Here is a 23,516-nt window from a genome sequence, read left to right as displayed (position 1 = left end):
GCAACAGGAAAACAAAGTTGGGGCCCAGGATCATCGAAGGGCTATATTTTACCCCCAAGCCTGGCCAAGTACAAACTAATACTTAACCTGTTTTATATCTTTGGTGAAAACTCTTAGTCCCAAGTTCCAAATCCCAAAAAGTTTGGTTTTATAGTTGACCATATTTGGGGGACTTTCTGATATCCATTTCAAATTCAATAAAAGCAATTTATAGATAAACTCCAAAAGACAAGCCAACCTTCCCACCTTAAGGTGTCTATTTTCCCCTAGCTCAGAGCATGGTAAACAGGCTAGCACCAATTTGCTCCACACAAAACCTTTCATCAAAGAATTTTTAAATGCTTTAGAAAAGTAAATGAATTTTCCCAACCTACTTATAAAGTATTACTAATACCATTTACAGGGATTTCTCAGGAGATAACAGCCCACACATCTTACTCAGAGCAACAGCACACATCTAGACAAGCATTATGTTATTAAGTTGTACCTTCCAGTGCTAAATTTGTTCTCTACTAAATCCTTCTCCTAATAACCTCGGTAACATAGAGCATCCTCAGAAAGTCACACTTGCATTACGTTCTGCCTTTTTATATCTGCCTTGAGAGCACAAGGTTTAGATGTGGCTACAAAGTACAAATCTCAAATCTAATGATTTCCCCTGATCATTTTAAGAATGGAGTTGCTGCTAAAGGCTCCATAAGGCCTCTATTTCCTTTCTTCTTTTCTTCAATATTTTTCTCCAGTGTTACTGTTCAGTCCCTTTGCTAGGAGTTCAGATTCATTCGTTCCAAGCATTCTTAAGCTCCTTCCACAACCCTCAGTGTTCAACAGAAACATAATGGAATGGATGAATGTTACAGTGTGTTACAGGTCTCTCTATGGTCAAATTTTAAAAGTCATACAGGATTCACTATCTTTTCCAGTGGGTTTTTACTGCCCGATTAATCTATAAAAAAAGAGATATTTAAGAGACCTCTGAGCCAAGCCAGGAACCAGTTGGGTTAGTCCTGCATGCTAAAAGATATCCTGCTATTCACTACCTCCTGACACTTTCCTGTTCCTTCTTGCACAGAAGTTTTTCTCCCTTCATCCTGCCAGGATAAGCTGTGAAGAGACATGCTGAAGGCCTAGTTTGATTTGCCAGAGTAGCAGGGTGTTATGTACACGTTCTTTTTCATTTTCATCTCCTTTAAGGCTATGTTTTTAGGTGTATGTTTTTGCTTTGTTTGCCTTTTCATATTAAAGGTAAACTTTGCAATGATCAAGGCAGTGTATCTGTTTTTAAAATGAGCTTCTGAAAACTCCATGGACAGTGGAAGGAGGCAAAGCTGGGTTCCAATCATGTGTAATGCATGCGTGCTCAGTCATATCCTACACTTTTCGACCCTACGGGCTGTAGCCCACCAGGCTCCTCTGTCCATGGGATTCTCCAGGCAAGAATACTGGAGTGGGTTGCCATCTCCTCCTCCAGGGGATCTTCCCTACCCAGGGATCGAACCCATATTTCCTGTGTCTCCTGCATTGCAGGTGGATTCTTCACCACTAGGGCCATGAGGGAAGTCCAATCGTGACCTATTAGCATTTCCTTAGACAGGCTGCTTAACCTGTCAGCCTCTGGTCTCCTCATCTGTAAAATAGGAATACTGCTACTCTGTCATAAAGCTACCATAAGTATTGAATGAATCAGAATTACATAACAGATTTGACAATATTTACAACTACTGAGTAGTCACGTAAATCCTCAGTTATCCCAAAGGTAGCAAATGTTTAATAAACATTAAAACACTAAACAGAAAAAAATGTAACCAACCAGTAGCTTCACTCCTGGATGTTGTTTTAGGAACAGAAAAATGTTTTAAAGGCTAAATCCATAGAAGGAAAACAGAAATATATCTCACTATAATAATACCAGTGAAATCTGTTATATAATAAAATTTTAAAATCTACTAAGGCTTCAGTTAAGCTTCCCAGGTATCACCAGTGGTAAAGAACCTGTCTGTCAATTCAGGAGACATAAAAAATGCAGGTTCAATCCCTGGGTTGGGAAGAATCCCTGGAGGGCATGGCAACCCACTTCAGTATTATTGCTTGGAGAATCCCATGGAGAGAGGAGCCTGATGGGCTATAGTCCATAGGGTTGCAAAGAGTCAGACACAACTGAGGCGACAGTTGTGTATAGCACTTTGAAAGGTAAACCACTCTACTAGATATTCTAAATCTGGGCCACAAAATGAGTCTGAAATTATATGCAAGATTCTTTATGTGTATTCTTCTATAAACAGATTTCAGCAGATTCTTTGAAAATACGCTATATCTATAAAAGGATTTGAATAACTGTTCTATTCAAATAAGGCTTTACTGTTAGCTGAAGTAAAAGATAAAATGACAGTCATGTCCCACAAAGTAACTTGGACCCACCCACTGATACTTTAGAGTACATAAAACCTCCGCCCTTGCTCTGTGGTTTAAAGTCATACATTTAACTGACACTTCAGAAAACCAAGTACTGGCTGACTTGCCAAGCCCCAACAATTAACATAACCAAGGGTGTGAGATGAAAAGAGAACATTTCCCATTGTAAGAGCCATTATCAACTCGCCTGGGACATCTCAGAAGGCAGCAATGACCAGGAACATCATTTTGATAGACTAGGGGAAGGGAAGCACTGGGTGTGTGGCTTCTAAAGAAGGCAGCCTTGGAAAAACTCAGCCCTTGAGGCCTGAGTTAAAAGTAGTGCTTTCTTCAGAGTTTGACTTTCCTCATTTTTAAATGTCACCCATCAGATGACTTCTCTGTCACACAGAGAGGCCGTAACTCTGTAAAAAACCGTATTACAAAGCTTCAGGTGACACATATTACAAACATCAGGTGACAAATGTATTTTTAAATATACACATTGCCCTACAGATATTACAGATGACAAAGACAGGGCCTAGCTCAACAGCGAGAATACAGGGGCTCAATAAGCACTGGGCTTCTCTGATAGCTCAGCTGGTAAAGAATCCGCCTGCAATGCGGGAGACCTGGGTTCGATCCCTGGGTTGGGAAGATCCCCTGGAGAAGGGAAAGGCTACCCACTCCAGCATTCTGGCCTGGAAAATTCTATGGACTGTATAGTCTACAGGGTCGCAGAGAGTCGGACACGACTGAGCGACTTTCACTCATTCACTCACTCAATAAGCATTAGCTAAATAGACATAATGTGACTTTCTTCTCACTTGACCTGGACACAGCTACATAACTTGTTTAAGTGGACAATGCTCCAATCACACAGCTCCTTAAAAGTCTGAACTGCATTATATGCTGCCTAGAACCTCTCCTGAACCACTTTGGGCATAATCACTGATAGAGACAGTCCACTTTCACAAAATCAGACACCTCATAGCTTAATCCCTCACTAAAGTCAGTCCTTTGGCTCTGCCATCAACCATTCATTCCCCAAGTATTTACTGAGTGCCTACTAGGTATTAACACAACACATGGAAGACAAAAATAAACCATTTTTGTCCTAAAGGAAGGTACAACGTAGTAAGCACAGAGGAATGCAATTCCAGTCTGCAGGTATGCTGCACACCAACGCCAATTTGCCAGAACTATGCTAGGAATACCAAGATTTGCATGGGTTCAACCATGAGTCATGAACATACAATCACACCCAAGAGATCAGGCACGCATCCCAAGAGAGATAACACAAGCCAAGTGCCAGAAGTGTGAGAACAGCACAGTGAGCTTTACAGACAGCCAAATGGCAATCCACTCCAGTACTCTTGCCTGGAAAATCCCATGGACAGAGGAGCCTGGTAGGCTACAGTCTATGGGGTCGCAAACAGTCAGACATGACTAAGCGACTTCACTCACTCACTGCGCTCCATCCTGGCTTTGCTGCTGTGTCGTCTGGGCATACTCCTTAAGTTCTGAGGGACTCCACTCTGTCATCTGGAAAACTGGATCACACCACCTCCTTCATGGCACTCTTGTGATGATTAAATCAACTAGAGATCACAGCATTTAGAAGCTAGCACAGAAGACACATTCAATACATGGTCATTGATAGGCACACTCATTTAAATATCTGATGAGATCTTAAGACAGATCTGGAAACACAGGCACTAAGAATAAGTCTAGCTCTTCACTCTTGATATTGGCAGGACTCCTCTTTTCCCAGAGACGGGGATTTGTGGGAGTACTGAGGGCGCACAGAGGCGGGGAAAGAGGCAGATCTGGCCTTGTACTCTGACCCAGGTGGGCAGGTGGAAAAATGGGTCTGAGCAGGAAGAAAAGCCAGAAAATGACTTTTGAAATAAAATAAAGAATAGACCAAAGGAGGGAAATGTTAGGGACTATAGGGAAATGTTCTCATGAGCTTCCAGTATAGGCAAGGGAGCAGAGCAAGAGACAACCAGAAAAGCAGGGTGAGGCCAAACCCTGGGGAACACAGAAAACCAAATTTAAAAATGTACCCTTTATCCTGGATGCAGATCCGGGGGCAGCAAATAAGCAGTCAGGAAGATGACTATGCAGCAGATGGACAGGAAGGGCAAGAAGAGACAAGAGGGCAGCCAGTTAAGAGACTGTAGAGGCAGGAGGCAGTGCATACCTGAAGCAGCCTGGGCAAAAGTTATCGGAGGGAGAAGACACCTATATGGGAAACAGTCAGGCCTGGCAAATGAACACAATAACATAAAGGCAAAAAGAAATCTGAAGCCTGGACCAGAACAGTGACACCATTGTACAAGGACAGACAGCAAAGAGGTTTGAGTCATCTATTGGTTAAAGCGAGAGGAGAAGGCATTGGGTCTCACCATAGATTCACAGCTACTAAAAACTGTAATGTAAAATCAGCACCAGATAAATGTATTTGCAGTACGAACAATCTATGCCGCTTTTAAACACTGTTAGTCCTTACCTCTTACCTTCTTAAGAAACCAGGGTCAAAGCAGTCCTTCAACACTCCTTAGGCCTCAACCTTAATTAGGCTGAAAAGCACAGACATTACTAATCTCCCCAGAAGGGATTGTCTCAGAGGAGAGAATCGAGTTTTCTGCTCATTTTAGTAGAGTATTAAGAAAGAAAGTGGACTAGTCAGAGTTATTAAATTACCGCTCCATTTCCTGATGTCCATTCAGTCATGAGTTTCTGGTTTCTGGTAACTTTAGAAGGAGACCTGCCTATTTCAGTGCCTACCCCAGGCCCCGCAGCCTAACCACCACACTATCACCCCTGAGCTTCCCTGACACTGGCTCCATAATTCACTTGGATCTTCATCAAAACGCACTGCTCTGTGTCTGTCATCTCTCCTGTTACTGCCTGGAATAAATTAAGTCCCATGTTGCAAGTTTTAGTTTTATCTCCCCAAGTTCTTCTCTCAAACTACTTAAGTCTTAACTATGTTTGGCCCTTCGTATTCCAGCAAGTGCTTTTTCACTCACTTTGCTCTTCCTCTCAATACCACCAATAGGCATTCATTTTGTATAAGTGGTTTCAAAACTCTGGAATCCAGGAGATGCTAATTTGCATATAAGATTTCCTGTAAGAAAATTTGCAAACTTGCTCTTAAGAACTAAAATATAAAATAAGCCATAATCTTTTGTTTGGTTTTCCTTAATTCTAATTATTTAGCAACTAATCTTGACCAAACTACCTCATACATTAAAGTAAATCTCAAAACGGGATATATATCATAAGAATTACCTGAGGGGGCTTGTTTAAAATAAATGTAAAGGCAGAACCTAGCCCCTTCCAGAGAGTTCAATGAATAAGACCTCAGATATAGCCCTGCTAAGTCGCTTCAGTCGTGTCCGACTCTGTGCGACCCCATAGAGGGCAGCCCACCAGGCTCCAACGTCCCTGGGATTCTCCAAGCAAGAACACTGGAGTGGGTTGCCATTTCCTTCTCCAATGCATGAAAGTGAAAAGTGAAAGTGAAGTTGCTTAGTCATGTCGACTCTTCACAACCCCATGGACTGCAGCCTACCAGGCTCCTCTGTCCGTGGGATTTTCCAGGCAAGAGTACTGGAGTGGGGTGCCAGGCATTCCAGGTGACTGCAGTTTTTCTGAAAGGCACTTCTTTAAAGCCTTTATCATGTAGGTAGTCATCTAAACTTATCAGTTCCTTCCAACAGGACCCTGCTCCCTGGTCTGCTACAGTTCACTGTGAATGCAAGGTAGGTTTTGGTGCTGCTGCTGTTTATTGAGGGGAAAGGAAGGCAAATGAAGAAACAATATTAAGAGGAGAAAAGCAGACATTTTTATGAACTCCCACTTCATTATTTAGGTTTCAATTAAAGCAGGAAATCTTAGCCTTTAAGGTGTGGACTTTAGGATTTAGCACTAATCCTATAAGCACTCAGTTCTCCACTAAATAAATGCCTTTCTCCACTCAAACCCAATTTTCCCTAAGAATTTAGGACCTACCATTTAGCCCCATATGTGGCCAATTTGCTGCAAATTCATAAACATTTCAAAGCAGTAGTTCTTACCTAGCTGTCTTCTTCCATTTTTTAGTACTCATTAAAAACCAAAAATAAATGATACAAAGGAGAGTGATAAGTTTACTTGGAAGAAATGTGCTAAATAATTTTTTTAATTTTAATTATAATTTGGCAGTAGGCTTTTCATTCATGGCACTGCACTTCGTTAAATGGCTAAAATTAACTATGATCATACAGAATTGAGAACATCAGATCTTATCAATTAAGTGGGTGCAAAGCTTATTTAAAAATTCATAAACATTCTTTTTACTCCCATTGGTATTAAAGCCAGGATCATCTATAGAACTGATACAAAGATCAAATGCCTATACACCTTTTTAAGTGCAAATTTATGACACAAGTAGAGAGATCAGACAGAAAGGAATATTAATAGGACTTTGTTTCATTTTACTTGCAAACTAAGGTTTGAGTAACACAATATATTTTATATCAAGCTAAAAGCCTTTTTAGGGGTGGCTCAGTGGTAAAGAATCTGCCTACCCATGCAGGTTGGGGGGATGTGGGTTTGATCCCCGAGTCAGGAAGATTCCCTGGAGGAGAAAATGGCAACACAACCCACTCCAGTATTCTTGCCTGGGAAATCCCATTGACAGAGGAGCCTGGCAGGCTACAGTCCATGGGGAAGCAAAAAGAGTAGGACATGACTGAGCGACTAAACAACAAATAACAAAAGCCTTTTTATTTCAATTATTTTCCATTATTTACTATGTCTTTGAAGTCTATCGCCATTTTCTATACCCATTCTTCAAAAAGGTAATGATTCTTTTAGGAAAAAAGATAGTAAATAAAAATGCAAATTAATTGTTACAGTCATCCTGAAGGCAAACATATCTAAATACACTGTTAGACTTAACTGAGAACTCAAGCTTACTTAAGACAGCAATGGTCAAGTATGAGTTCCATTTCTTAAAAATTACAGATACAATTAAACAAGGACGACCAAAAAAAAAATCAGCAAAAATTAAAGCAGATTTATCAAGGTGATAAGATTCTGAGTATCCCCCACACCTGATGTATTAATAGAACATCATCCATGGTGCATATCCCTCCAAAAGTGCACACTGCCTGCCAGCATTGGGCCAGTGAGATAGGCCATGACAGATCCAGATGGTCCTAAGGGAGGACTGCCACCAACTCACCACCACCCAAAGGAAAGATTTCTTTCTTTCCTTTGGTTCTACCCGGTTAACTCTGAGCTAGAGAAGAGACCACTGCAGGGAAATGAACTCACTCCAGGAGCTTGAGGTTGCTCTCCCCTGAGCCTGGGGTTTCTGGGTTTCCCTCCCTGAGAATTACAAAGAAAGATGATAGGGTCAGACAAAGATAACCATTCCCTGACCCGCTTTTCTCGGTACTTCTCTAAACAACTCACTTTCAGCAGTTTACACTGCTGCTTAAAAAAAAAAAAAAAGTTATTTAGATTTACTGGAAGAGAGAGGGAGGGGAATAGGAAGGAAAGGAGATGAAAATAGGTCCCTCTGCCCTTCCAAGCTTCCCAGTTCTGAAATGTGTTTCATCCACGTCGATTCACACGTGAGCTGGCGCCCGCGTTTCTTCGTCGTTTGTCTAAGGATGTGCTCCTTTTGGAGGTTCGCTCACAATCCTGGGTCTGAGACCACGACCGGCTCGTTGAGCTTGTTCCCAGTTCAGGCGGGTAAAACAGACGTTAAGGTCCCCCACCTACCTTCAGGGTCGGACCATGGTGGCCTATCTTTCTCCGTTTCACAAGGGTTTTGGAGGTCCGTTCGGACAGCGCTCCCTCGAGGCCCAGCCCGTCCTCTGTGGCACAAAAGCAGAGCGGAGCGGGTCAGTCTTTCCGCCCCGGGGCCGCGGCGGGAAGTGCGCGGCGAGGGCGGGGCTTCCGCGTCCCCAACTGCACTCCCCCAGACGACCGCCGGCCCCAGCCCCCGCCCTGACCTTGACCACGGCCGCGCGCCGGCTCGGGTCTCGGACCCACGCACCTGCACGCGGCCTGGAAACGTGGCATCGCGGCCAGCAACAAACCCCCGGTTCCGGCCGGACCCTTAAGATAAACAAGTCTCGCTAAAATACACGTCCTACTTTCCCAGCAAGTCCAGAATTCAGAAAAGCCTCATAAAGAAGGCTAAGGCACAATTATATCAGTTTTTATTAAAAACACCTCCCAACTTAATCTTCCTTTAAACTCTGCATCGCTAAAGCATGCAGAAGACCAACTTCCAAAGTTTCTTTGAAATCTGAAACCACGGAGCAAGATTAAGGTCACTGCCCACTGAAGGTGCTTTCATTTAAGAGCCTTGAAATAACAAGGCAACACCCTACATGACAGCCTGGGTGCAACTGGTCCAATCTTACAAACGGGTGAACTCAGGTAGAGAATGAGTCAGTGAGAATTAAAAATAGACTCCAGTTATCCTGACATCAGGTCCATTCATCAGACAAAAACCACCCAAGCACCCAAAAGTATAGTCTGATAATAACAATAATAGCAGGACCGATTCTGCAGTGCTTTGCATATATTAAGCCTGGATCGTCACCACTACCATTTCATGATGTTTTATCAGGTCCATTTCACAGATAGGGAAGAGGCACAGAAACACTTTCCTGCCCAAACTCAGGCAAGCTACCCAACAGCAGAGCCAGGATTCAAACCTGGCAGTGCAGCCTTTAAACGCCTACCCTGCCTGATACAGTGAGATGAGCACCAGTTCCTCTTGGTTGTCTCCTGTAACAGCCTGGGGAGTCACAGCAGTCTGAACGTGGTCTCCCCGCTTGCACACACGGAGACACATATGACTTGCCAACCTCTCGCAATATCTGAAGATTCAGTGGTGTGAAGATTACTCGACAGGCATCCTTAAATTGTTACACTCGCTTAAGGCTGACAAGGCTCTGTCAAACTATTCATCGTATCTGCACCTTCATTTCAAGACTCGTGCTCTACGAAACGATACAAAACCCCATTTTTCTCCAATATTCTGCAAACCGTCCCTATAAAGGAAAGCTAGACAGGAAACTACCAGTCGACAGAGGGCCGGTCTCACCTACCGACAAGCTAAGCTTTCACCGACCCGGGCGAAACAATGACCGACGCCAAAAAGCTCCCTCGCCTGGAGAAGCCTCACCCTTGCTCAGACACGCCTTCAAACGTCTCCCTTCCCCCTGCATCCCCAAGGCATCCGGCAGGAAGATGCTCTGGGCCGGCGAGCTCACAGCCCGGGGGCTCCAGGCTTCCTCCGTTCCCAGTGAACCCGAAGCTTACACGAACGCGAGCCCTTGGACACCCGGCGGTCCTCCGGACGTGTCAGCACCTTCAGCTCCGGATGCAATGCGGGACTGGAGCAAACTGAGCGAAAGGTCCGCGGGTTCCCAGTGGCTCGGAGAAGCCACGCCCTCCTCTTAAATGGGCGGGCAAACCGCCAGAGTCAGAATGACAAAGCAAAAATCCACTCCTCGTGCAGCCCTGTCGACTACGCGGATGGGCTTAGCAAACTGGGATCTCCTAATTGGGTGACAGCACATCCTTTTCCTGCTCACAGCGCCCCCAACCCAAGAAAGGTGCAAACGCACCTTAAGGAAATATGTGGAACCGGAACCAAAACAGTGTGCCTTAACTGAACTGGACTATGCCCTCAGGCAGTGACTCTGGAACTTTGTTACCGATTGTCATCAGGCAAGGAACTTTAAAAATACTGACACCTGGTACACACTCCCAAACATTCTGATGTATTAATAACTGGTATTGGCTGCCACCTGGGCGTCTGAGGTTTTTTACAACTCCCTGAATGATTCTAGTGAACAGCAGTTTGGGATCCATCACCCTATGGTAATGGATTAGTCAGTGTGGTGATTCTGTAAAGGAAGTGATGTGTCTTTTAAAAGAAACTTCCAGTCCATCCTGACTAATTCTGAAAAGTGACAAATTCTTACCAAGCATAACTTTGATTTCCAGTACTTCTTCCTTATCCCACTCAGATTCTGGTTTGTCATGTTTGTCTTAAGGAAAACTGAGAGTATATTTAACTTCAGCCATGCCAGCCACCTGCAGCCAGCTGCCCAGTTGAGCCACACTCTCTCATACTTCCTTGCTCTTATTCATATTCTTACTCAGTACTTGGTACTGGTAGGTGGCTATGAATATTTGCTAAAAAAATAAATAACTGAATGCCTTTCCCACTGTGATGGTTACTGCCTGACTGAAGCACGCTCAGGTGAAAGGGTTGCTGGTCTCTAAAGAATCCATGAAGCCACAATTTGCTCCTTTGAGACCCTTTCCCAGTGCAAGGCAGAGGCTTAGTGAAGCCTCTGGGAGTCTGAATGTATGCGGAAGCACACGTATGCACACAAACACACACACACATTATACATTTGGGGGAGGGGAAAAAACCTTATCTCCAGTCTCCTAGGTTCTTTTAGAGGTCTAGGAATTAAATTGTCATGAGACAAATTACAGGAGAACATAAAATGTAATTACATATGTGCAAAATTAACATGAGAATATGAGGTCCAAGGAAAAGTTAGGCAGGTTGAAGCTTGTATACTGTCCCAGAGAAGAATGAGGTAAAGGGTTTGGGACTACAAATGCAAGAAAGGAAATTCACAGGAAGAAGAAAATGAGCAAATGTCTGATAAACATTTGTTCAGTCATGCAGATTTCCCAGGTGGCTTAGTGGTAAAGAATCCACCTGCCAATGCAAGAGACAAAAAACACGAGGGTTTGATCCCTGGGGTTGATCCCTAGGTCAGGAAGATCCCCTGGAGGAGGGCATGGTAACCCACTCCAATATTCTTGCCTGAAGAATCTCATGGACAGGGGAATCTGGCGGGCTAACAGTCCATAGGGTTGCAAAGAGTCGGACCAACTGAGCACACACGCACGGAGGCACAGTGGGACCCAGAGAGAACCTCAATCAAACAGGCTTTGCTGAGTTCCCCCAGTCTACCACACCTAGTTCACGTTATCTTAAGTTTTCTATGATGATAATTTTTTTTCCTGGAATAGGTCCTGTTGGCAGGTAAGGGGACAAGGTAAAAAGTTCTTCCTGAGGTTTTGTTTCTTAAAAATAACCGACCCCAAAGAATCTTCAAACCAAAGAGACACATTTTGGGGTGAAAAGTTTTGTTCCCCTACAAGACGCTAAGCTGACACTCTCCCTGTTTGGTGGTTATTTATGTGCATGTCTCACCTGATTCTTGCGGTGACCCAAAGACGAAAGAGCAGATAAAACCAAGGAGAGTCTTGGAATGCAGGTACGGAAAAACCAGACCCTTATTGTCATTTCTCCACCATGTTGTAACTATTAATGGATTTCAGATCCCCCTGAGCCATACAACCTGCCTCCCCTCCTACCCCACAGGGAGAAGGTGTTTGCTTTACTCTTCTCCCCACCCAGTATATGTGCTTCATCCAATCAGCAAATGACTTGCAAGACCCCTTTCCCACTCCTTGTACCCTGGGTGTAAACGTGGACTAAGGACCCCTGTTCAATGTCAGTTCTCGCTTGAGCTGGCCCACTGTTCTAACAGCATCTCCCGCTCTAATAAACTTTATTTTCCTCTCATTCTGTCTAATGTCTGGAAATTTTTTTCCAACCCGCTCATGGACCACGACAATTCTGGAGTCCTGAGAAAAGAGGATGGGTCTAGCACATAAGTGTTCAGGAAACAAGATGACTTAAGAGAGCAAAGAATGGAAAATGTGAAGGAAAGAAAGCTGGGATTAAGGGAGAAAACAACATTTACTCCTGGCTGCGATGCTGAGCTCTGTATTAACCATATATATGGGAATCCCTCAGAAGAAATGGAGTAGCCATCATGGTCAACAAAAGAGTCCGAAATGCAGTACTTGGATGCAATCTCAAAAACAACAGAATGATCTCTGTTCGTTTCCAAGGCAAACCATTCAATATCATGGTAATCCAAGTCTATGCCCCGACCAGTAACGCTGAAGAAGCTGAAGTTGAACAGTTCTATGAAGACCTACAAGACCTTTTAGAACTAACACCTAAAACAGATGTCCTTTTCATTATAGGGGACTGGAATACAAAAGTAGGAAGTCAAGAAACACCTGGAGTAACAGGCAAATTTGGCCTTGGAATGTGGAATGAAGAAGGGCAAAGACTAATAGAGTTTTGCCAAGAAAATGCACTGGTCATAGCAAACACCCTCTTCCAACAACACAAGAGAAGACTACACATGGACATCACCAGATGGTCAACACCAAAATCAGATTGATTATATTCTTTGCAGCCAGAGATGGAGAAGCTCTATAAAGTCAGCAAAAACAAGACCAGGAGCTGACTGTGGCTCAGATTATGAACTCCTTATTGCCAAATTCAGACTTAAGTTCAAGAAAGTAGGGAAAACCACTAGACCATTCAGGTATGACCTAAATCAAATCCCTCATGATTATACAGTGGAAGTGAGAAGTAGATTTAAGGGCCTAGATCTGATAGACAGAGTGCCTGATGAACTATGGAATGAGGTTCATGACATTGTACAGGAGACAGGGATCAAGACCATCCCCATGGAAAAGAAATGCAAAAAAGCAAAATGGCTGTCTGGGAGGCCTTACAAATAGCTGTGAAGAGAAGCGAAAAGCAAAGGAGAAAAGGAAAACTATAAGCATCTGAATGCAGAATTCCAAAGAATAGCAAGAAATAAGAAAGCCTTCTTCAGTGATCAATGCAAAGAAATAGAGGAAAAGAATAGAATGGGAAAGACTAGAGATTTCTTCAAGAAAATTAGAGATACCAAGGGAACATTTCATGCAAAGATGGGCTCAGTAAAGGACAGAAATGGTATGGACCTAACAGAAGCAGAAGTTATTAAGAAGAGGTGGCAAGAATACACAGAAGAACTGTACAAAAAAGATCTTCACAATCCGGATAATCATGATGGTGTGATCACTCATCTAGAGCCAGACATCCTGGAATGTGAAGTCAAGTGGGCCTTAGAAAGCATCACTATGAACAAAGCTAGTGGAGGTGATGGAATTCCAGTTGAGCTATTTCCAGTCCTGAAAGATGATGCTGTGAAAGTGCTGCACTCAATATGCCAGCAAATTTGGAGAATTCAGCAGTGGCCACAGGACTGGAAAAGGTCAGTTTTCATTCCAATCCCAAAGAAAGGCAATGCCAAACAGTGCTCAAACTACCACACAGTTGCACTCATCTCACATGCTAGTAAAGTAATGCTCAAAATTCTCCAAGCTAGGATTCAGCAATACGTGAACTGTGAACTTCCAGATGTTCAAGCTGGTTTTAGAAAAGGCAGAGGAACCAGAGATCAAATTGCCAACATCCGCTGGATCATGGAAAAAACAAGAGAATTCCAGAAAAACATCTATTTCTGCTTTATTGACTATGCCAAAGCCTTTGACTGTGTGGATCACAATAAACTGTGGAAAGTTCTGAAAGAGATGGGAATACAGACCACCTGACCTGCCTCTTGAGAAATCTGTATGCAGGTCAGGAAGCGACAGTTAGAACTGGACATGGAACAACAGACTTGTTCCAAATAGAAAACGGAGTACATCAAGGCTGTATATTGTCACCCTGCTTATTTAACTTCTATGCAGAGTACATCATGAGAAACGCTGGGCTGGAAGAAGCGCAAGCTGGAATCAAGATTGCCAGGAGAAATATCAATAACCTCGAATATGCAGATGACACCGCCCTTATGGCAGAAAGTGAAGAGGAACTAAAAAGCCTCTTGATGAAAGTGAAAGAGGAGAGTGAAAAAGTTGGCTTAAAGCTCAACATTCAGAAAACGAAGATCATGGCATCTGGTCCCATCACTCCATGGGAAATAGAAGGGGAAACAGTGTCGGACTTGATTTTTGGGGCTCCAAAATCACTGCAGATGGTGACTGCAGCCATGAAATTAAAAGACGCTTACTCCTTGGAAGAAAAGTTATGACCAACCTAGATAGCATATTCAAAAGCAGAGACATTACTTTGCCAACTAAGGTCCATCTAGTCAAGGCTATGGTTTTTACAGTAGTCAGTATGGATGTGAGAGTTGGACTGTGAAGAAGGCTGAGCGCCGCAGAATTGATGCTCTTGAACTGTGGTGTTGGAGAAGACTCTTGAGAGTCCCTTGGACTGCAAGGAGATCCAACCTGTCCATTCTGAAGGAGATCAGCCCTGGGATTTCTTTGGAAGGAATGATGCTAAAGCTGAAACTCCAGTACTTTGGCCACCTCACGTGAAGAGTTGACTCATTGGAAAAGTCTTTGATGCTGGGAGGGATTGGGGGCAGGAGGAGAAGGGGATGACTGAGGATGAGATGGCTGGATGGCATCATTGACTCAATGGATGTGAATCTGAGTGAACTCTGGGAGTTGGTGATGGACAGGGAGGCCTGGCGTGCTGCAGTTCATGGGGTCGCAAAGAGTCGGACACGACTGAGCGACTGAACTGAACTGAACTGATGCCTTATTTCATTTAAGCTACACAAAACTGTCCACGAACCAGGGTCATAACTCTGCATTCTTAAAAATCTTTAGAAACTACAGTTTATATCAAAAGCATGTCTTAGGATACAGAAGGACTTGAAAATCATTTAACTTAATGTGCTAAAAACAAATGATAAGGGTTGACTTCTAAGAGCCTTCTATGACAGACAGACAGAATTACCAGAAAAGGCTAGATAAGGCATTTTTAACTTGACACTGTTTTTTGTTTGTCTGGCCACATGGCAGGCAACTCATGCCCCCCTGTACTGGAAGCACAGAGTTTCAGCCACTACACCACACCAGGGAAGTCCCCTTCACACTGTTCTTAAGTGAGCAGATCATATTAACAACACAAATCCCAAGAGTAGCCCCATGTAGTTACTTTTTATGTGTTTTTTTTAAATCACTATTAAAAAAAAAGCTTCACTTTCCTTTCAAATGATTCTTGCTGCAATTCCAGGCCCAGCTATCTTATCCTTGTCGGGAAATACAGAGAATGCCTTAGTTCTATTTAGTTGCTGGTTAATGGGAAAAGAGCCTCATCGTCCCCCATCTCTCATCAGGTAGCATTTGTTCCAGTGGTACATCTTGCCTCTGTTGACTGGGTTCCTGTTATTCCTCCTGCCTAAAATTATTTTCCCTCCCTAACGGCCTCCTCCCTCAAAGCTCATTTGAAATATCACCTCCTCTGGGAGGGCTTGCCTGATTTCTACCTGAGTGTTTATCATTCCTTCCCTCTTAGGTGTCCTCAAATACCTAAAAATAATTACACAAACCATCTAAATCCAACAGAGTTTTAAGAAGGCAAAATCTTGCTTGATTTATTATGTCCTCCTGCTGCTAATGCTGCTAGTCGTGTCCAACTCTGTGCGACCCCATAGACGGCAGCCCATCAGGCTCCCCCATCCCTGGGATTCTCCAGGCAAGAACACTGGAATGGGTTGCCATTTCCTTCTCCAAAGCATGAAAGTGAAAAGTGAAAGTGAAGTCACTCAGTCCTGCCCGACTCTTAGTGACCCCATGGACTGCAGCCCACCAGGCTCCTCCATCCATGGGATTTTCCAGGCAAGAGTACTGGAGTGGGGTGCCATTGCCTTCTCCGATATGCCCTCCTAGAACCTGTTACATATAGTAAGTGTGCAGAAAATGCTGGGAAAGACCCTCTGTTCCTGAGCTGTTATCAAAGCACACTATTAATGGGTCTACATAAGCGTTTGATCAAGGGTACTAGTGCACTAAACTACTGTTCCTCAATAAGCCTTTCTCACACACACACACACACACACACACACACACACACTGAACTGGAGCCACCTTTCTGACACTCAAATCTTCTCTGTTCACACCTTCAGTGGCTCTCTAGGAACCTTCAAATAAGGTCCAAAGTCCTCAGTTGTACTGACTTGACAAGGGCCACCCTTGTTAAATCTAGATATCCACATATTCTGTACCCTACTTAACCAGAAAACATAGCTGGAGAAAACACGAAATTAAAAGTAATTTCACTTTAAATTCAAGGCCACTAATCTCAATGTGTCTCCAAAGCTGCCCAGCAGTCCTTTGTATCACTGATATATTTGTTTTCCCAATTTCCAGAGTGACACTTTCGTACCAAACCTCTAACACACTGTGAACAAAGGAAAATAAAGAGCATTGCTCAAGTTGGGGCCCAGGGTACGCCACCCCAAAATGTGCCTCAACACTGATTTTTCTTTTTAACTAATTACTTAAGAAATGGCCCCAGGATTTCTCTGGTGGTCCAGTGGTTAAGAATTTGCCTGTCAATGCAAGGGACACAGATTCGATCCTTGCTCTGGGAAAATTCCACATGCTCGGGGGCAACTAAGCCCATGAGCTACAACTATTGAAGCCCATGCACCCTTGAGCCTGTGCTCTGCAACAAGAGAAACCACTGCAATAAGAAGCCCGCACACCACAACTAGAGTAGCCCCCATTCACTGCAACTAGAGAAAGCCCATGCAGAGCAAAGACACAGCGCAGCAAAAATAAAGAAATGGCCCCAGTGCAAGAACACTCTGACTCTCCTTTCTGTCTCTCTGAGAGCAAGAAATAAGTCACTTATGTGAAAGTGCACTCCTGCACCTGGAGGCAGAAGGATACCCTTATCACCAAAGATAGGGAATGTGGGGCCAGGACGCCTATAGAAGCAAACCTGTTTGGGCATCACTGACTCATGGACATGAGTTTGAGCTAGCTCCAAGAGTTGGTGATGGACAGGGAGGCCTGGTGTGCTGCGGTCCATGGGGTTGCAGACTCGGACACGACTGAGCGACTGAACTGAACTGAACTGAATATACCCTAGCCCTTACTCTGTTCGTATTTGCCACTAACTGGGCACAGAGAACCTCAGTTTCTTTGTCCTGTCAGTTCCTCACAAATGTACTGTTTCTTTGTCTAAAAAATATAAAAGCTGCCTCCTTTGGCCACTTCGTGGATCCCATCTCTATGGGAGCTGCATGGGCATGAATTAAAATTCGTTTCTGTTTCTCCTGTTAATCTGTCTTGTGTTAATTTTATTATTAGTCCTGCCACAAGGACTCAAGAGAGTCAGACTGGGAAATTTTCCCCTCCTCAATACGCAACACCCAGTTGCGTACTGATAAGGATTAAGTTGCAACCCAATTCAACTGCCCACAAACCTGAGAGGAATTCAGGAGGGAAGCAGGATGAAGCATTCTATGCTTTGGATAAACAGGTCCTTAAACATTTAGAGGCATGTCCCAGGAAGAATTTCAGTGACCCCAGATTTTTGCATCTTCCCACACTTAGATAAGCACTAAACTCATTAAGTCGAGCTACCTGTCCTCTGGGACTAGCAGTGATCTTTTATTAAGATGTATGCTTAACTTCCTGGGCCCCCCTGGTGGCTCCTGCCTGCAATGCAGGAACCTGGGTTCAGTTCCTGGATTGGGAAGATCCCCTGGAAAAGGGCATGGAACCCACTCCTGTCTTCTTGCCTGGAGAATGCCATGGACAGAGGAACTTGGCAGGCTACAATCCATGGGGTTGCAAAGAGCTGGACATGACTGAGCGGCTAAGCACACAAACACACGATTAACTTCCTAGCCAAAAGAAAAAAACACATCACGAGCACTGTCTCTGGGCTATAGTTCTCAATAAGATCCTGAATAAAACTTAATAAACTCCAACTCTTGTGTTTTTAAGCCAACAACACCTACACTTTGCCATTGTTTCATGACCTGCTTTTTACTTTAAGAAAATAGTATAACCAGAAAGAACCCCACCTATTTCCAACACAACCACCAAGCTGGCATATTCCCTGCCTTCATCCTTGTTTTAATGAAGGCCAACCTCTCCACTTGCGTTTGGATCTTCATGTTTTCTTGACTTCTCAATCTTCAATAATTTCATTCCTCAAATTAGCCTTCTTCTCTGGCATCATCAGCTTTTTGTTCCCACCTGATCATTCCCATCATCACACAAACACACTGTAGTGTTCCCATTTTTTAAAATCTCCCGTGATCCCATATGCCCAATCCCTGTAGTTACCAGCCTAACTTCACTGCTCCCCTCACAGGAGGGGGGGAAAAAACTTTTTGGAATGAATTCTTTGTACCATGAGAATACAGTAGGGTAGAGAGGTCAGGAAAGATCTAAATATTCAGCATGTGAGCAGAGACCAGAGTGAAATGAAAGAGCAAGACTTAAGGGGGAAATCTTTCTAAGCAGAGGAAACAGGGTATACTAAACTCCTAAACGGGGAGACTACCTGATTTGCCTGTGGATCTGCAAAGGAACCAGTGTGTCTATAATTCAATGAGTGAGGGAGAAAGTGGTAGGGAGGGAGGTCAGAGAAGTAGCCAGGGGTCAGATCCCAAAGGCCATAGTCAGGACTTTGGATTTCATTCTTAGTGTGATAAGAAGCCAAAGTGTCACAAGACAGGAGAGGGAAATGATCTAATTTGCACCCTTACAGGACTGCTCTGCTGTGTGGAGAACAGACTAAGATAGAGACTCAAAAGCGGAGGAACGCAGCCCAGTCAGGAAATTACTGTGATGGTACAAGCTATGATAATGAAGGTTTGGATTAGTGAGGTTAGACTATTTATCTGAAGATAATGCTAATTAGTTTTACAAATGGATGGAATGAGGAATGTAAAAGAAAGAAAAAAATCAATGATGACTCCAGGATTTTGACCTTGGCTGATAGATGTGGGTACTCCTTAATTAAAAGTGGGGATGGTCAGGGAAGAGGAGAAAAGATGGGAGAGATGGAAAGCAATAGTTCTGAACAAATCCATGGTGTGGTTTGAGAGACCTACTGCTATTCAAATGGAGATTTTTGAGTAGGCAGTCGGTATGCAAATCTGGAATTAAAGGGAGAAGTCAGGGTTAGAAATAAAAATTGGAAGTCAAACATAAAAGATACTTAATGCCATGGATATAGAATTGTATATAATGTCGGGTTCTTCAGAGAAACAAAAGCAACAGAGACAGAGAGAGATGTATCTGGCTCTCAGGATGTCAGGGCTGGCAAGTCTGAAACCTATAGAACAGGCCAGCAGGCTGGAAATTCCAGCAGTCTTAATGTTGCAGTCTTGAGCATGGAGGCCCAATTTGTTTTCCTCTGCAGGAGACCTCAATCTTTTCTTGTAAGGCCTTCAACTGATTATAGGAAGCTTTCTTACTTTATGGAGAGTAATCTGCTTTACTCAAAGTCTATTGATTTTGCTGTTAATCACGTCAAAAAAAAAAAAAAAAAAACCAAAAAACACCTTCACAGCAACATCTAGACTGGTATCAGTCTGATCAAACAACTGGGTACCATAAAATCAGCCATCATGGGACTACATAAAATTACCTAGTAAGTTAATTTATTTGCAGAAATGAAGACAATCCAGGACTGAGCCCTGGCAAAGCGCAAAGGAGACATGTCCAGCAAAGAGGGCTGAGAAGGAGCTGGAGGGCAGTGAAGGAAAACCAAGAGAATGTGGTAAATCAAAAGCCAAGGAAAACGTGCTCCAAAAAGGAGGAAGATCGGTTATATCAGGTGTTGCTAAGAAATCCTGCAAGATAAGGATTGAGTCAGCAAAGTTATTGCTGACTTCATTGAAAATGATAAGGATGTGTGAGGGAGGAGGAAAGCCTAAGTAGAGGAGGTTCAACAAGAAACAGAAAAAAAGAAAAAAGGCCATGGAGGTAACGCGTGTGTACTCAGTCACGTTTTGCAACCCCATGGACTGTAGCCCACACCAGCCTCCTTTGTCTATGGGATTTCCCAGGCAAGAATACTGCAGTGGATTGCCATTTTCTCCTCCAGGAGATCTTCCTGACCCAGGAATTGAACCTGAGTCACCTGCATCTCCTACATAGGCAGGCACGTTCTTTACCACTTGAGCTACCTGGAGGTAATAAGTACAGCCAACTCTTTCAAGGAGTTTTGTTGTAAAAACAGAAGAAGGGAAAAAAAAAGGGGAAAGTAGCTGAAGAGGGCTGTAGGAAGGTTTTCTGGGGTTTGTTTTGTCTAAGAAGGAAATTATTATAGCATATTTTTTGGTGAAGAAATAATCTAGGGAAATTTGGTGATTTCCAAAAAGGAAAGTAGCAAGGTGAGATCTGTAAATTACAGAGGTAAAGTCCTTTGAATATACATCCATTATGCAGCACAGGCTTAAGTCAAATCTGGGTTCTATTACTGATTAGAGAGTCAAATTACTAAGCCTCTCAGCTTTCTCACCCTTTTTCTACAAGGTCTTCTATGATCCTTCTACCTCTTTGGAGAGTCACCCAAATCTCTCCATCTCTATGCCCTAGCCATTAGCCTTTTTTTCAATCTCTTTTTCCACCCTCAAATCAAAAGAGCTTTTATTGCATCTTTAAATACCACAAATGAGTCTGGCATCTTGCTGTTTCTGTAGCCAGACCACTCAGATCTTATTCATCAGCTTGCTGAACTGTTCCTTTTCAGACACATAGATCCCATTAAAAAATTTTCTGATATTCTTGTTTGTTTAAAAAAATAATAATCTTTTCTTTTTTTTTTTTCTGTGCTGGGTCTTAGTTAGACATGGGGGTATCTAGTTCCATGACCAGGGATCAAACCCAGACCCCCTGTATTGAGAGCAGGGATTCCTAGCCACTATACCACCAGGGAAGTCCCTAATATTCTTGTTTTTACCTGTTATCATTTGCTGAATCAAAGCAGCTGAATTTGAAACAAGCTTAGTATTATTTCCTTCAAGAATTAACTCATCTTTCTGGGCTTGAGACACTGAACAAGCAACACCTTGCTTCATCTGAACCCCAAGGGGATGTATTTTTCACCTCCCCAAATTTGGATTTCAACAAGAGAAACATTCTTGACATAGATGGAGAAGTGAGTGCACACAGACCTCATCGTGTAACAGAAGTCCAGTGTTACACCCTTGATCATGTTCCGTGCATGATTACAAATAGTGCAAACAGTCGCCAATTCTTTTCTATTTCCCCACCATCTATCAACCTGGAGCCCCTTCTTTTTCTTTCCAGGGAGACTGAGCTCTACATTGATGTGATTGAAGCCTCTCCACAGGGTTCCTTTAGGACTCTTCACAATAACTGAATCCCTTCAAAGTAACATTGGCATTTTCTGGAATAGTCTGATTGCTGAGAATGGTTCATTCCCACAGTAGATGTAGCAAAGAAAGTTCAATCTCTTTAATTAATCTAACTATAGGCTTTGCTAACTCACTAACAAATCTTAGTTCAAACATGTCTTGCCAAATTGCCCTCTGAAATGCTGGGTCACCATGCATTCTTTCTGATTAGTATTTACCACAGTTGCAGTTATATTTTCATGTATGGATATTTGATCAATGTCAGCCTCCCCTCTGGAATAGCTTAGTTCAATAGAACTTTCTGTGATGATGTAAATAGTCTGTATCAGCACTGTCCAACTCAATAGCCTCTAACCACATGTAGTTATTGAACAAATAAAACACAACTAGAGCACTTGGGGATGTAGCTCAGTGGTAGAAAACATGCTTTGCATGTATGAGGTCCTGGGTTCAATTCCCAGCATCTCCACTTGATTTCTCCCTGTCTAATGCTCAGAAAATGCTAATGCTCACAAGTACAGATGTGAGTTTTAAATTTCATTTATGTTTAATTAATTTAAATGTAAATAACCACATGTGGCAGAGATTATTTATGTCCCCCACAGTCTTCCCAGCACTTAATTCAGTGCCCACACTTAGTAACTGCTCAATAAATATTTCTTGAATGATTTCCCTGGTGGTCCAGTGGCCAAAACTCAGGTCTCTCAATGCAGGGGGCCCAGGGAACTAGATCCCACATGCTGCAAAGATCCCATGTGCCCAACTAAGACCCAGTGCAGCCAAATAAATACATTAATATTTTAAAATAATTATTTGTTAAAAGACTCAATCTGTACAATAGGGGTATGACTAGTTAACTTGTAGATTCAATCTTTTTTTAAGAGGAAAAGGGGAGAGGAGAGTCTCTACATGACAGGGTCAGCTATCAAAGATTCTCAGTCCTCCTACAAAGGTGAATTTCACCTTCGAAAATTTGATCAACCCCAGAGGGTGGCTGGGGTAGTAAATAAGAACATATGGGTGATCTGGATAAAATACCACCTGCAATATGCCTAGGAAGTGTACCTGGAACAAGTGGTGGTCCATCAACTTCACAGAGGGCAAGTGAATGAAGGTGTAGGGAAATTGAAGAAGACTTCACAAAGCAGGTGATATTTGAATTATCTCTGGAGGAATAATAAAGGTGGTAGGAATGGGAATGGGATGAAGTCCTGAGAGGTTTTCAGTGCTTACCATGTACCAGGCATAGACTTGGGTTTTTATACGGCTAATTTAATCCTCACAATAACCTGATGAGTGAGATACCATTATTTTCCCCATTTTACAGACAACTGAAAAAACTGAGGTATAGAGACAAAAATCATCTTCCCATGGTCACCTTGCTAATGAATGGCAGAGCTGAAGCTGATACCCAGCCCTTGGCTCCTACCATGATGCTCTTCTACCTCATGAACTGAATTTTTCTTGGCAGAGGGAATCATGTATAAAGACACAGTAGTAGAAAAGAAACGGCACGTTTTTGCATGAGATGCTGAAATGTAAGGGGAGATGAAACAATAAATAAATGCTAGGGTCAGTCTGGGGTTCCCAAGGCAGTTCAGTGTATGGCTCTGTCCCCTACATTTTCAGTTAATATTCACAATAATCCAAGTATTACACCATATTATAAAATAAGAAACAGAAATTCTAGGAAGTTAAGAATCTTGCCAAAGGTCACAAAGCAAGTGTGCTGAAGTTGGGATATAAATCTAGGTGTGCCTATTTCTAAATCTACTGTTTGTCTTACTATTCAGTAATGTATAGTGAGGTATGGGCTGAAAAAGAGGCAAAAGGAACATGCTCTAAGGACAAAAGAAAGGATGAGTTTTCTGACAAGAATCAGGTCAGAATTCATCCATGAAAGATCTACCTTGAAAACTCTGAAATCCTGCTTGGGGGACCATAATCTCTGTGAAGCCTTCTCTGATCAAACACAGCATTAGTCACTCCATCTTTATTTTTTACGTCAAG

General features: G+C 42.9%; 1 protein-coding gene and 1 non-coding gene across 3 annotated transcripts in view; one reads left to right on the top strand and one right to left on the bottom strand.

Moving 5' to 3' along the window:
* TXNRD1 (thioredoxin reductase 1) overlaps positions 1-9,974 on the bottom strand; it is a 62,092-nt gene extending 52,118 nt beyond the window's left edge. Inside the window, exons 1-2 of one of the 2 annotated variants that reach the window (XM_069585219.1) lie at positions 9,733-9,974; positions 8,176-8,270 (exon numbers count right to left, since the gene is read on the bottom strand). The gene's annotated coding sequence lies outside the window, so the exon portion shown is untranslated. The remainder of the gene's footprint in view (positions 1-8,175; positions 8,271-9,732) is intronic. The other variant, XM_069585221.1, reaches the window with a different exon arrangement.
* Positions 9,975-21,903: 11,929 nt separating this feature from the next.
* On the top strand, positions 21,904-21,975 carry TRNAA-UGC (transfer RNA alanine (anticodon UGC)). Its single transcript has one exon. It is a non-coding gene; the product is annotated as a tRNA-Ala (tRNA).
* The last annotated feature ends 1,541 nt before the right edge of the window (positions 21,976-23,516 follow it).

Source organism: Ovis canadensis, chromosome 3, assembly GCF_042477335.2.
Source record: "Ovis canadensis isolate MfBH-ARS-UI-01 breed Bighorn chromosome 3, ARS-UI_OviCan_v2, whole genome shotgun sequence".
In the NCBI taxonomy this organism is placed as follows: Eukaryota; Metazoa; Chordata; class Mammalia; order Artiodactyla; family Bovidae; genus Ovis; species Ovis canadensis.
Note: the sequence above shows the minus strand (reverse complement) of the source record. Positions and strands in the feature narration are given on the sequence as shown.